The 12500-nt window shown below is 40.8% G+C and overlaps 2 protein-coding genes across 2 annotated transcripts in view; one reads left to right on the top strand and one right to left on the bottom strand.

The window, feature by feature from the left end:
- Nucleotides 1–12500, bottom strand: part of LOC310730257 (T-cell surface glycoprotein CD3 gamma chain) — a 383983-nt gene that overhangs the window by 77004 nt on the left and 294479 nt on the right. The window lies entirely within an intron of this gene.
- The window catches only part of lsamp (limbic system associated membrane protein), a 530554-nt gene that overhangs the window by 331586 nt on the left and 186468 nt on the right, over nucleotides 1–12500 (top strand). The window lies entirely within an intron of this gene.

Here is a 12500-nt window from a genome sequence, read left to right as displayed (position 1 = left end):
ACAGCGATGTGCAAACACACACTTTCTAACTGCTTTGCCCGAAGATTAGCATAGCGTTGTTTAGCCGTGTTAATGTTTCTACCTGACGACAGGCCGGACTGAGAAATGTGTGCAATTTTGAACGTTTTGTGTTGGAGCACGAACCGTGATCTCGATCCATCCGCATGCTATTTCTTACATCAATAACACGGAGATTTTAATGAACACTGGTCGTGCTCAAACGCTTCCCAAAAAACTGCTGAAAACAGAAAACAAAACTTCATCCGCAGCTTGTGTGTGTGATCACCCCGGTTGTGTTACACAACTGTGTGTGGGTGTGTGTGTGTGTGTGTTTAAGAACATTTTACAAAATGCAATAATAAAAAAAAGGCAAAACATCATTACAGTTCCTACACACACACACACACACACACACACACACACACACACACAAACACAGCCACCTTATGATAAGTGGTGTGCTGAGGCTTTCAACCATCCACGAAGCTTCATTCGGCTCTCCCAGACCACCAGACAGCGTTGATCAATTGGGCAAAGAAACGGCAAACATCACTCAGCGCTCTTACCCTTTTCCTCTCCCCTGAGTCGAGCTTAACGCTGATCTGATATTCGGGCGGGGGAGAGAATAAAAATGAAGCCGAGCGTTCAGCCGAATTAATGAGGCTGGCAAAAAACGCTCCAGACCTCTTAAGCGATTGCCTATTCTGCGATTTCAGACTGAGATAAGCCAGCACACTCTTTCTCTCTCTCTCTCTCTCTCTCTCTCTCTCTCTCTCTCTCTCTCTCTCTCTCTCTCTCTCTTACATACACAAATGAAAAGTGTGGAAAAAAAAAATTCAAAAATCACACACACACACACGTTATTGCCAACGGTTAAACAATATGAATGGAGGCTGTCTGGTCGAAGCCCTTAATGATGATAAAGTGCAAACGGAGGCATTAGGACCCGCCCAGGCTCAACCCGCCAAACACCTCCACGCCGTCGGCCAACGATTCACCCTGCTCAAAAAATCGGGTCTGATGTCCGAGTCAAATGGCTTGGCGTGAAAGAAAAGTCCCCAGGAGGCCGCTCTTTATCATGATGCCGATCGCACGCCGGGTCGTTTTCCATCGCATGTGTCGCGACACCGCTGAAAAAAACTTTCTCTGCAGCCGGTTTTTTATCCATTAAAAAAAAAAATAACGAATCTCTCCCAGTTTTGGGAAGCCGGCGCCGAGTGCAGAGACTTTTCATCTATTTTCATTTGCACTTCAAAATAAATAAACACCCCACCGCCTGCACCGTTTGATGTGTTTTTTTTCCCGCCATTCCTGATATCGGCGTCGAGGCGGCCTCGTGATCCGAGCAAACTCCAGCTACCGCTGCTAATTGCAGACTATGGCTTTGTGGTTGAATATGCATTAAAGTTTCTCTGTCTCACACACACACACACACACACACACACACACACATTCTCGCTGTTGCAAGCGTGTGCTTTAATAAGCCTCTGTCATTAACGGCTTGCACACGGTTCGCATCCTGAGAATGGGCTTGCAAAAAGAAATCTCTAATATATGCATCACAGATTGAACTCTACTTTAACACCCGGTGTAACTGGCTTGCGGAGTATCACGGCTGTCGGACGTGAAAATCATCATACACTCATACGTAGTTTTCTCATAACATTCTCAAAAAACTGCGCCCGTCATATTGCTTCCTTTAAATTCTGTGTACATGTACAATTCAATATATATTAAAGTGTATAGTGAGTTAGAGTGGTAGAGCAGCACTTATAAAGTAAATCAATCAGATCTAGATTACTAATGAGCAAAAAAAGAAATAAACGCTCCTGAGATAGAATAGGAGACCTTGTGAGAAAACCTTGAGATCCAGTATGAACAAATTGGAAATAATGAATATATTGGAAAAAACTAATCGGACATTCAGATAGAAATATCAAGGTGATTAATATCTTTCCAAATGTTTTGCATCATTTTTGTCAAAAACCATGGACTTAAAAAAAAAAGTTGCGAGACTAATGGTGTCGCTGGTGCTGTTCTGACCCACGTGCGTTCCCACGTCTGGGAGTTCATCAAGAGCAAACGTGAAATTCTGCGGAAGACGACGAGACGACATCAGGAATGAGCTCGAACCCCGAATATGTCGGTCCTCGGAGAACGTTCCACGTGATCTCGTTTCCGCCCCCACCACGCTCGCCTCGGCTCCTGCAGACTTCGCCCTCTTCCTGAAGATGAAGATCCAGCGCAAAGGTCTGCACTTCTTTCCAGGACGATAAGTGTAACCATTAATAAATAAATACAAATTCAAAAATACATTTATTAGAATTATTTATTTGTGAATAATATATCAGCCATTGATTATGAGGAACAACATCAAGGTTGAGCTGCTCTTCAAACAGCATTGCTACACTGCTCATATATCCATCCATCTTTCTATCCGTTTATCCATCCTTCCGAACAAACAAACCACGCTCCGAGCTCGGCGCCTCATATATTAATGTATGTCCTCATTCTGAACTGCGGCAGCATCTTGGAGTGCCGACAATCCCCTCCACTGCTGGAGCCTTCTGAAATATTCATCACAAGGTGTATTCTGTCACTCACTTTTTTTTTCTATCGCCGAAAGACTCAATTGTGATCCATCCCAACCTTCCTCTTCTTTTCGCTGATGGAGGAGGTAAAGGAGCTCTGCCGTGTCGTGAATGCTGGCTGTTTTTTTTTTTACCTGCTCATCTGTTTCAACGATTTTTCTGGAGATAGCACAAAAGCACGGGTTGATATGATGACGAATGCGGACGTTAAATATCGAATGGGCGCGTCACAAGAAAAGGAGCATCTCGGAGATGTGATGACGACGCAAGCGTTGGTCCCCTGACGCCTTGCTTAGCTCCCGAGTCCATGACATTTCTGAGTATTCCATTTTTTGTGAAGTTATTTAATAGGATTAGGGCTGATAAAGCCCAGGACTGTGATCTGAACCTTCAGAGAATTCGGGGAATGTGACATATTTTTGAGTCAAGTAAATTGCTCTGGCCTTTGTGGAACGTTTTTCGCGTGGGGGATGGTCAGGGGGGTGGTTTCAGGATGGGGGGATAATGCGGTGGCTGGGGTTCAATGCCTTTGCAGTGAAACACTTATAATTTAACCAAGACTAGGCCAATCCTCTTTGTTTTTGAAAAGGGTCAAAAACTGTTTATGAGGTCAAAAAAAATGTGTGTGTGTGTTTATATGTGTGTGTGCACATGGGAACAAAAAAAGCAAGCATCCTCGTTGACCCCCCAAGACGTCAAAACAAATAGTGTTTACACCCACAAGCAGCGAGGGCCCGTGTAGCAATGTGCTGAGGCTAATCACAGCCGTGGAGCCAAATGAGAAATGTGCCAAACGTGGATTTACTTTCTTCCCAGCATGAGCATGTTCGCTCGTCTCGGCGTCTTCCAAAAACCCGCTGGGCAGTCTCGAAGACGCGCATACGCTCACGTACAGACGTATAAACAGCGGTAATCAAATACCTGCGGCGCTCTTTTCCCCTCGTTTGTCAGAGAGACGGCGCGTCATCGAACGTACATCGAGAAGCCTGCAATCTTCAGGCAAACGCTTCTAATTGCCCGCAGTCTCGGGTTGTCAACAATCTGCCAACAAGCGCCATTTCAAAAGCTCTGCCTTCTGAACGTGACAAATTGAATTCCAATCAGCATGCATTGTGAACTTCCGGCGGTTAGCGGCGTACCGCTTTCGCCCCCCCCCCCCCCCCCCCCCTCGAATTATCGCCTTCCACTCGAGCACGCACTCACTTTCCTAAACAAATAAAGATGCATGACACAGCAGATTATACACTAGCGCTAGCGTCTTACCAGTTATTATCCTTTTCACCTATATGACGGGGGAGGGGGTACGTGTAGGGAAGGGGGTCTGAATCAAGCAAAGCCATAAGTGTTTCTAATGGGCACTTATTTAAAGCGAGCAGCGCTGAAAGTGTGATTGACTGACGCATTGAATAGCCAGACCTATTACCTCAAGGAAAATGAATGGTATTGTTCAGCTATGAAAACTACTAACAGCTTAGCTCGCCGACACGGGCCGTGTAATATAGGGTTGTTGCATACCAGCATCCAGAAAGAAAGCCCAGAGCAACGCTTCAACAAGCGATCTGGGTTCCGGGAGGTTTCTGGTCATTGATAAGCGCTGCATGGTTGGGATTCGTGAGGGGCTGCCATGGTTTCTTCAGCATTGTTTACTTTCTTTTTTAGAAAGATATTTAAAAAATGCAGAAACGCTGACGAAGGCAGCTGAGGAATTGAATAGGGAGTGTATCCCGAGGCCAGCATTTTTTTTTTTTGCCAAACATATGTTTCCCCAGACAAAGAAAGTCAGGTAATGGTGCTGAAGTGATGTTGTAGGAGTGAATGAGGTTCAGGTTGTTGAAGTGGAGCTGTTTAGGTGATGGTGCTGAAGTGATGCTGTAGGATTGAATGAGGTTAAGTTTGATGGAGTGATGCTGTAGGAGGGAATGAGGTTGAGGTTGATGGAGTGATGCTGTAGGATTGAATGAGGTTTAGGCTGTTGTAGTGGCGCTGTTAAGGTGATGGTGCTAAAGTGAAGCTGTAGGAGTGAATGAGGTTAAGGTTGATGGAGTGATGCTGTAGGGGGGGAATGAGGTTGAGGTTGATGGAGTGATGCTGTAGGATTGAATGAGGTTTAGGCTGTTGTAGTGGCACTGTTGAGGTGATGGTGCTGAAGTGAAGCTGTAGGAGTGAATGAGGTTAAGGTTGATGGAGTTATGCTGTGGGAGGGAATGAGGTTAAGGTTGAAGGATTGATGCTGTAGGAGTGAATAAGGTTTAGGCTGTTGTAGTGGCGCTGTTGAGGTGATGGTGCTGAAGTGATGCTGTAGGATTGAATGAGGTGAATTGGTGTTGTCGGGTTAAAGTGATGCTGTCAAGTTGTTGTCAGGTGATGGTGGTGTCGAGTTTCTGCTGTCTGAATAATTCTGTTGAGCTGATAATGGCAAGCTGATATTGTTGATTTCCGGCTTTTTAATGACGTTAGCAAAGAGACGATGTCATGTTCAATCTGTCATGAACAGAAATGTTTGTGTTTCTTGAAATACATTCCCCACATAAAGTTCCAGTCTAGTATTATATGATATCAGCAGGATCAGAGATGACCGTAGATTAAATTCAGACCTGGATTACAAGAAACTAACTGGGAGCACTACATGTTAAAATATTTAATACTTGGACTCTGAAAGAGATAAAAAGAAATCTGGTAGCCACCAACTGATGACCAACAGTTTCTTAAGCACTTCCCACCTACCGGCACCCTTCGGTGCTCTGTTTTGATCTAATTAAACTTCCTGAGAAGGTTACCCAATCCTGCACAATTTCTGTGGTAAAAACTAGGTGTGCTGGAGAGAAAAAAGTATGACATTTTTGCTAAAGACTGGTGTTGAGAACCAACCTAAAATGTCACTTATGAGAGAGAATGATCCAGTAGTAAGTTTAAAGTTGATCCTATGTGAAAGTGTTATACATGTATAGCTCTCAATGAACTGACTTCTCCTGAGCAATATATCTCCATCAGGAAAGAAAGAGAAGCCAAAATAGTCAAGTGGAATCCTTAAAAGAAAAATCTTCTAAACTGAAAAGTTCTTACTCTTCGCTATAAAATTCAGAGAACAACCACTAGTAGATTTTTGCTACAACTGGACGCTCTTGTTTATGCAAGAAACAGCAAGGGTGGAATTGTCTGTCCTTGAGCAGCAAGCTCCTGCAGAGATACACAGGATCTATGGCAATCCAAAAAGAAATGTTTTTTCTCCAAAATGGTCTGTGGATAGCCTTGTGCTAATATCTCTCTAGAATCAAATACTGTATGAACCCAGAATGGCAAAAGCTCATGGGAAGCAAGACAATGAAAAAAAACTAAATTTCATGGTGAGACTTTGCCCTTGGGTCCTCGGTGTTTTTAAGATTGGGTGGGTCAGACAAATTCCTTTACCTTACAAATACAGAGGAATACAATCAAACAAAAATGACTAGTAGGCAACACTTTATTTTCCAATTTGGATCTTGCTACTCACAAATATCTCTCTGTAATACACTATATTGTGAAGGGATTGTGGACCCCTAACTTTAGATCTTACATACCTGGTGAACATTTCATTACAGATAAATTTTGGCTTAGGTGTGATAGGTTTCATTCTTCTACATTAGGTTTTGGAGTGTGTCTATGAAGATTTGATTCACCCACATGAGCATTAATGGGTTCAGCAGTGGGGCTGATATTAGGAATCCTTATATACCTCAGGATCTTCATGAAGCACAGTTTGTGAACAGGAGCTGGAACCGGATTGGGGTTTCTTAGATCCAGTGAATGGAAATTGGAACAGAATTAAATTTTATACTACTTGCCTAATTTGGTGGTAACAATTCCAGATTCAAATGTGATGCTCAGGTGTCTGCAAATCTTTTCACGGAGCTAAAAGATGATTTGAAGTCTACGAATCTTTCCGAATGTTTCAGTCTGGTATTTCATCGTGAACAGGAGGTTATAAGTCTTCATATAGAGAGAAAGCACCTGTGCCAGTTTCATTTCCAATCTCTGAAGCTGCCCTCTGTCGCCTTTCTATCAGCGGCACAAAACAGTGTCGAATCACGAGCTCAGGAGCTCTGAGAAAACGCAGGCAAAATCCCATCTGTTCTCTCATCCTTTTTACCTCATGCGCATCTCGGACACATAGCCGGCGTTGTAGAGACGCAGCAAATGCAAACTGTTGCAAGCACCAGGACTACAGATGTTTCCGTGTCGCTTTAACCTCCCTCCTGCCCACGCAGTCTGACTGAGGAGCAGAGCAGCCGATTCTCGATCCTCGGTTCAATTCAATTACCGAATATTTATTGCTCACATCATCTCGGTAACCTTTATGCGCAAAATGCCAAAGACCGAGGTGGAATCATACTTTCTTGAGCAGAATGTTGATTTCGCTTGGTATCGTCAAACATCATGCAACTGTTCATCATGGTTTTAGTTGCAACTTTTCTCCAAAAATGTTAGAATTGTATTTATTATAATCATATGTTTTTGATCTCCCTGAGTGCACAAAGTTTGAATTTCTTTTAACTTTTATCTATAAAATCTTAATAAAACACCAAGACCAAAAACCCTGCTCAAAGCTTTTTATGATCATTCTAACAATTCATATTAATCGCGAAATGCAACATTTTGTCATCATTTACATTCAATAAATTTCAAATCAAAGCATTTCTCAACTTTGTTTAATGCAGTGCAAAAGTAAAAAAATTAATAAAAAAAATATATATATATAAAATCTAATCTGAATCTAATTTGCAGCGACAGAATGTTTAGTTGCTGTGGCTTCACTGCGTTCCATCAGTTTGAGGAGTAACGAAAAAATGGGCCAAAAAAAAAGCTTTTTTAAATGATATCGGTTCAAAATCCTTTTATGCCATGCAGACCCACCACTTAGCTGTTTTAAACAGCCTCCAAATTTTCATAACCAGTCCTTTCATCATGAGGTATCCTGTATCTTTGCCAGAAAAAAAATCGAAGAATTATTTTCTCCCGAAAACTCAAAGCGCAGACCAATAAATTACAGCAAATTAAACAAAGTGCTAAAAAAAAATAAATAAATAAATGGAGGTGAATGAATCCCACGACTGGGTGAGAAAGTGGTGATAAATCAAAGTCTCTAAATTCATCCTGAACCTGATTATTTTCCCAATCCAGCCTTTTTAGTTCGTCTTTCACTCTAAACCACAGTAAATAGCTGACGAAGATAATATATGCTTTATGTAGAAAAAAGGACCAATCAGAACACAAACAGCACAGAGTTCAGTGTTAAAATAAACTAGAACGTGTGTGTTGAAGGTAATGCATGTGATTGTAGGTGATGAAATGATTATTATTTATCAGAAGTTAAACAAAAAGATTCGACTGTTTGAGAGGATCCTCTCATTCGTTTTCTCCACTTTCAATTTCAGGTGTTTAGCTACAAGAAGATGTTTTAAATAACCAGGGAAAATGTGCAGCAATGGTCATTTGTACGAATGATCTTCTGATATAAATACTAAGTCTGGAGTCACCAATCTAACTTACTAGCTAACTAAATTACTATCTAATTAACTAGTTAAATACATAACTGCATAAAGTATACATAAAGTAATTAACTGACTAACTGATTAACAAACAAACTAGCTAGCTAGATAAGCAAACAACTAACTAAATAATAGCTAACTAACTAACTAACTAACTAACTAACTAACTAACTAAAAAGAACTAAATTACTTCTTAATAAAGTCGCTCTGGATAAGGGGGTCTGTCAAATGCTGTGAATTTAAACTAAATAATTACTAGCTAACTAAGTAACTGACTAACTGGTTCATTAACCCAGCTAACTAACAAGCCAAATAATTAACAAATGAACAAATAATTACATTCTAAAACTAAATACTAACTACATTTCTATCTAATCAACTAATTAAATAACTAAGAAAATGACTAGCTATCTAGCTAAGTAACTGACCGAGTGAGGAACTAACTGGATAACTATCTGCGTTGATAATTAACTAAATTATAGCCAAATAACAAGCTAACTAACTAAATTACTGTCTAGCTTACTAATTAAATAGCTAACTCAATTACTAGCCAGATAAATAACTGACTGATTAATTAACTAACTCTCTAAGCTAACTAAGTAAATTATAAATTATAGTTGAATAACTTATCTAATTAACTCATTCAATGATTAAATACATTACTAGCTGAGTGACTGACTGACTGATTAACCCAATAGCTAGCTAAAAGATTCAAAACTGTAGCTAAATAACTAGCTAGCTAACTACTTTCTATTCAAAATACTAATCTATTGCGCCTCCTTCCACTTAGTGTAACCCCAATTCAAGAAAGTTTAGTTCTGCTTTAAAATAAATCCGAGAATAAATCCTGAAAGCACAGTAAATATCGTGCTAACTGCTAGTCGGAGTGTTTAGCATGAGGCTCGCTCCAGGGTTTAATGATGATCGTTGTGCTGCGCCACATTGTGTTTTTTTTGTTGTTTTTTTTTCCCCAGACTTGAGCTGTCAGAAGTGCTGGCATTGTTAATAGCGTTGCTTTGGGTTTTATTGATGTGTCAGCAGAGGATCCTGCTGCTGCTGTGGTCATTATGTGACTGCACTTAAAAAAAAAGAAGCTCCACACAAAGAAACGTTCCGACTGTTCCTTCAAACCACATACTGTAAGTTCACCGAGCTACCTTCACCCTGAGTCTTTATCTAGAGCAGCGGAAACCCAGAGCTTCTCCATTCGCCAATAAAAAATAAATAAACGTCTGTTCCTTTTTTCATCTACACTTTCCGATATCTCTCTCTTTCTGCTTTCTCTTTTTTGTCTCTCTTTCTCCCGGTTCTTCACTTCTTCATCAATTACAAGAGAAAAAAATTATCTGTGTTGATCCTGAACCAATATTCGGAACGTTATGATTTTTTTTTTTTAGTTTCAAAAGTATTTGGACACCTCACCTGACTGCACACTTGACCTTCTCACTTCCTTACCTACATGAAAACCGGACTTTCCTTCCACCCTTGTTGAAGGAAATCTCACAGAAATCACCACAAAATCTAGTGGAACATCTATCCAGAGGAGTGGAGGTTATTATAACAGGGAACGGACACTGAAGTCTTACACGGATGAGTGACTTTTAAGAAATGATTGAAAATGAAAGTATATAAAGGGAGGGGTGTGGCTAAGGGGTAGGTTGGACAGGGTGTGGCTATGGGGCAGGTTGCGTGGCTATAGGGCTGGTTGGAGAGGGGCGTGGCTATGGGGCAGGTTGGACAGGGTGTGGCTATGGAGCAGGTTGGACAGGGGGCGTGGCTATAGGGCAGGTTGGACAGAGCGTGGCTTTGGGGCAGGTTGGACAAGGCATAGCTATGGGGCAGGTTGGGCAGGGGGCGTGGCTTTGGGGCAGGTTGGGCAGGGGGCATGGTTATGGACAGGGCGTAGCTTGTGTTCTGCATCACTGTTTAACACTGAGAATTTTCCATCCTTCCTGCTCCGTCCTCCAGCACGTACACCGTTCGCTCACGGCCTCCACGGATTTCTAATCCCACTGATTGCTGTTCTTCACGAAAGATCATTTGTATCGGTGCAGGAACGGGGCCGTGAATCTATTACACCCTGAACCGACGTAACGCCCTCGTGTAATTGCTGTTTGCTCGGTCGGGTTCAGAAGACGGCAGTAAAACGTGCGCCTGTTTCATAAATCATGATTTATTAGCGCATTAGGTTCGTTTGTTTTATGGGAGTTAATGAGCGACGGAGCGCAAAAGGGGGAAGAGGAAGACGATATTATTTAACGTGGGAGCGACTCAAAGAGGCAAATAACTGCCCAGAGCCACACTGAGAGTGTTCCCAGAAGTATTGGGACACCAAGAAAGTTGGAGACAAACACACAATTGTATAGCAAACCTGTTCCAGCTCCATGAAGATTCACATGGGTTGGAGTGGAAGATCTCCTCAAACCCTCCTCACCTACATCAGTACCTGACATTACTAACACTCTTGTGGATGAATGGAATCTCCATAAAAGAATTTAGTGGAACATCATCTCAGAAGAGCTCACGATAAGAGCAAATGGAGACTAAATGTGGATGCTTTAAAATGAAGCATGTAGCAATCTTATGGGTGGTAAAACAAACTTTGTCTATGTATGTGTGTGTGTGTGTGTGTGTGTGTGTGTGTGTGTGTGTGTGTGTGTGTGTGTGTGTGTGTGTGTTTTATCTACAGCTTCCAGTATTTGGTGGTTAGTCTGAGTGGAAATTAATTTTGCGAAAGACGTCGCTCGTCACAGTTGACTAGCGAAACGCAGAGAGTCCACACACACACACACACACACACACACACACACACACACACGTTGGTTTTTTTTTTCTTTAAAAGATAATCCCTAATTCTTTATTAGCGGTGTGTGTGTAACGATTGCACAGAGACGCAATAAGAATACGTACAATGCAGTTCCAACTCAAAAAAGCAAGTCAAAAGAGTAAGAAGGAAATAAACCATGCAGCTAGTTAGCTCCTTCTGTCGCGTACGCTAAGCAGCGGATGCTAAAGCTACAAAAAGATTAATGGTACTGTTGGCTAGATTTTGTTTCAGATGCAGGAGGCGGAGCTTTATGAGCTTCCCTGTTTCGTCTTTTGATGCGTTCGGTCTTCATGTGTTCAATTATCACAAGGACACGCTTTCATTAGCATGTTCACGTCGTACGCGTGCTAATTTGGGCGTGTTATTGTTACTGTATTGACGATCGTTAACTCTTAGAATCGCAGCAATTTTAAAAAAAACTTAACCTGGGATCGTAAACGATTCGTTTTTTAGCCACGGGCCCCGATTGTAGCACGTCTGACGGTCGTCATGGTTACAGTCAGACTTGATAACGCAGAGGAGAAATGATTTGGAAATGAGATGAAATATTTGAGGGGATCGACTTCATTATTTAAGTATTAACTATGAATGAAACGCTGAGTGAAATATTTCACAGACGTTCTGACGTTCAAATCTTTTCTCCTGATGAGTTTCTGTATGAGTTATGGAGTTCATCTGGGGGGGGGGGGGGAATCAGATTTAAACAGTGTGCATAATGTTTTAATTAAAGAATGAAAGAAATTGATTGATAAAAGAAAAGAAAAAAATGATTTGAATAATAAATTAAGTCATAAATTACATGTATATTGGAAGTTATTTATTTGCTTTTGAGGCATTTTTTTTTACTCGTTTTATTCGAGTTCTTTTTTAAGCCACAGCAACTTTTCACTTTTTTGTATCTAATCTTGGCTTTTCCTTCGCATGAAAGCGGGCTACAATTATTATTGATTTAATTTAATAAAAAAAATAATAAACAAAGAATAAATTAGCATATTTCATTTGTTTAATATATCATTTAAAGTTTTTATACTAAAAAGTGCCATTTGATATTTATTTATTTGTTTATTTAATAATTTATTGCACGTGTCTTTTGCATGTTATTCCTTGCAGGATATTTGCATAAAACTCTTGACTCTCATTTGCATAAAGGCAAGGCTTTGTTCGCTTATTCCAATTAAAAGAAATAGTGTTTATTTTAAATCATTAAAAAAAGCTCTTTTTGTTTATTTACATAAATGCGGGGTTTCGTTTCCCAAGTGCATAAACGTGTGTTTGCGTTACGTCTGGTTTTCATTATGCATTTGCGTAAATGCGAGGTTTATTTTCTCATTTGCATAAAGGCGGGGTTTTCCTGCTATTTGCAAGGCAGGGTTTACTTTCTTATTTGCATATAGGTTTGGTTTTGTTATTTATTTGCTCAAAGGCAGGATTTCATTACTCATTTGCATAAAGGCGTGTTTTTCTCTTTTTATTTGCATAAAGGTGGGGATTGCATGCTATTTGCATGGAGGTGGGGCTTTTCACTTATGTTTTTACTAAAGCATTTTCTTCACAGGT

Source organism: Silurus aristotelis (assembly GCF_946808225.1).
Source record: "Silurus aristotelis genome assembly, chromosome: 8".
Taxonomy (NCBI): domain Eukaryota; kingdom Metazoa; phylum Chordata; class Actinopteri; order Siluriformes; family Siluridae; genus Silurus; species Silurus aristotelis.
The sequence above is the reverse complement of the archived record's forward strand: the minus strand, read 5'-3'. Positions and strand labels throughout refer to the sequence as shown.